Raw genomic sequence first — 2,500 nt, 5'->3', positions numbered from 1 at the left:
ATAATGGTGCATGGAATAATGGAATAGGACCTCGGTTCTATTTTGTTGGTTTTCGGAGCGCGAGGTAATGATTAAGAGGGACAGACGGGGGCATTCGTACTGTGCCGTTAGAGGTGAAATTCTTGGATCGGCGCAAGACGAACGACTGCGAAAGCATTTGCCAAGAATGTTTTCTTTAATCAAGAGCGAAAGTCAGAGGTTCGAAGACGATCAGATACCGTCCTAGTTCTGACTATAAACGATGCCAACTAGCGATCGGGGGGCGTTAGTTTTACGACCTCTCCGGCAGCTTGCGGGAAACCAAAGTCTTTGGGTTCCGGGGGAAGTATGGTTGCAAAGCTGAAACTTAAAGGAATTGACGGAAGGGCACCACCAGGAGTGGAGCCTGCGGCTTAATTTGACTCAACACGGGAAATCTCACCCGGCCCGGACACAGTGAGGATTGACAGATTGAGAGCTCTTTCTTGATTCTGTGGGTGGTGGTGCATGGCCGTTCTTAGTTGGTGGAGCGATTTGTCTGGTTAATTCCGATAACGAACGAGACTCTGGCTTGCTAACTAGTTACGCGACCCAATCGGTCGGCGTCTAACTTCTTAGAGGGACTAGTGGCGTTTAGCCACACGAGATTGAGCAATAACAGGTCTGTGATGCCCTTAGATGTTCGGGGCCGCACGCGCGCTACACTGACCGGATCAGCATGTGCTCGCCTTGGCCAACAGGTCTGGGTAACCCGCTGAACCCCGGTCGTGCTAGGGATAGGGAATTGCAATTATTTCCCTTGAACGAGGAATTCCCAGTAAGCGCGAGTCATTAGCTCGCGTTGATTACGTCCCTGCCCTTTGTACACACCGCCCGTCGCTACTACCGATTGAATGGTTTAGTGAGGTCCTCCGATTGGACCTGGCGCGGCCGGCAACGGTCGAGCCGGCGTCCGAGAAGACGATCTAACTTGATCATTTAGAGGAAGTAAAAGTCGTAACAAGGTTTCCGTAGGTGAACCTGCGGAAGGATCATTAACGGTCTCGCAAACGCTTCGGCGAACGCGAAACTCGGACAAGCGAGAGAAAAAGTCTTTGCTACCCGGCGCCCGACCCGCGAGGAGCGGCGCGCCGGCCGGCGATTCGGTCACCCGGTAATGTTTGCGCGTCGAGTGCCGCGGTGCCGCGCGCTCCGGCTTCAAGCGTCGGCCTGGCCGACCGCTCGGCGCGGTCTATTTTGTCACCCTATAGTGCGAGGCACTGTGCGAGCGAAACAATCGTGGATGGCTCTTGGCGGTGGATCACTCGGCTCGTGAGTCGATGAAGGACGCAGCTAGCTGCGTGAATTAGTGTGAATTGCAGGACACATTGAGCATCGACGTTCTGAACGCAAATTGCGGCCTCGGGTCAATCCCGGGGCCGCGCCCGCCTCAGGGTCGCGTTGCAAACGTTCCGCGCGGGGATTTCTCCGCGCGGCTGCTGCGGCGTCGGACGCGCGAGCGCCCGTCCCGCTCAAGACAGCACGGCACGATGCGCGACGATCGCGACCAGAATCCCGCGCGGCGGCGGCGAGTCGACCTCGAAGAGGCCAACGGCTGGCGGCTCAAGGGCGGGAATCGAGGTGCGCGGCGGCGCGCGGCGCCGACGGCGAGCGCGGAACGGGAAGAATAGTCCCGGTCCTTACTTTCGGCCTGAGGTCGGACGAGGCTACCCGCTGAATTTAAGCATATTACTAAGCGGAGGAAAAGAAACTAACGAGGATTCCCTCAGTAACGGCGAGTGAAGCGGGATGTGCCCATCGCCGAATCCGCGCGCTTTTGGAGTGCGCGGAATTGTGGCGTACGGAATTCGTCACGGCGCGCTTCGCCGGTCGCCCGCGTCCTTCTGATCGAGGCCTTTTCCCAGAGCGGGTGTCAGGCCCATGGCGGCGACAGGCGGGCGCGCTACGGCGTCTTCCCAGAGTCGGGTTGTTTGGGAATGCAGCCCAAAGCGGGTGGTAAACTCCATCTAAGGCTAAATACGGTCACGAGACCGATAGCGAACAAGTACCGTGAGGGAAAGTTGAAAAGCACTTTGAAGAGAGAGTTAAAGAGTACGTGAAACCGTCGAGAGGCAAACGGGAGGGCCTGTCGGGTCGCCCGGTCGCTTTCAGCCGGCCCCCTGTCGGCGACGTTGTCGTGCGGACCCTCACGGGCCGCCGGCGGCGCCGCCCGATCGGGGACCAGCGCACTAGCGCCGGGCGAAGGCCGCGACCGTCTGGACGGCGGCGAGAAGGCCGCGCGCAAGGTAACCCGGCCTCGGTCGGGTACTATAGGCGCGCGTGTCCGTCGGCCCGCCGTTCGGGCGAGGAGAGATCGCCGCGTCTGCCCTTCGGGGCCGAGCGCCCGGTGCCGGCTGGGGCGTCGTGGGTCGGGGACTGTTCTCAGTGCCCAGCCTCTTCGTCTCGGTCGCGCTTCCGGTGTCGTTTCGCGAGGCGCACGGGGTCCGCGGCTGAAGTCAGCCACCTTCCCGACCCGTCTTGA

General features: G+C 59.8%; 2 non-coding genes and 1 pseudogene across 2 annotated transcripts in view; all 3 read left to right on the top strand.

Annotated features, from left to right (window-relative positions):
- LOC146144374 (small subunit ribosomal RNA) overlaps window positions 1–1,016 on the top strand; it is a 1,811-nt gene extending 795 nt beyond the window's left edge. The window contains exon 1 of the ribosomal RNA XR_014500764.1: window positions 1–1,016. This exon is cut by the window's left edge and continues 795 nt beyond it. This is a non-coding gene — a ribosomal RNA (small subunit ribosomal RNA).
- A 247-nt stretch (window positions 1,017–1,263) lies between these two features.
- On the top strand, window positions 1,264–1,417 carry LOC146144373 (5.8S ribosomal RNA). Its single transcript, XR_014498941.1, has one exon. It is a non-coding gene; the product is annotated as a 5.8S ribosomal RNA (ribosomal RNA).
- Window positions 1,418–1,665: 248 nt separating this feature from the next.
- Window positions 1,666–2,500, top strand: part of LOC146144372 (large subunit ribosomal RNA) — a 3,679-nt pseudogene continuing 2,844 nt past the window's right edge.

This window comes from Ascidiella aspersa, chromosome 5, assembly GCF_963924565.1.
Source record: "Ascidiella aspersa chromosome 5, kaAscAspe10.2, whole genome shotgun sequence".
Lineage (NCBI taxonomy): Eukaryota > Metazoa > Chordata > Ascidiacea > Phlebobranchia > Ascidiidae > Ascidiella > Ascidiella aspersa.
The sequence above is the reverse complement of the archived record's forward strand: the minus strand, read 5'-3'. Positions and strand labels throughout refer to the sequence as shown.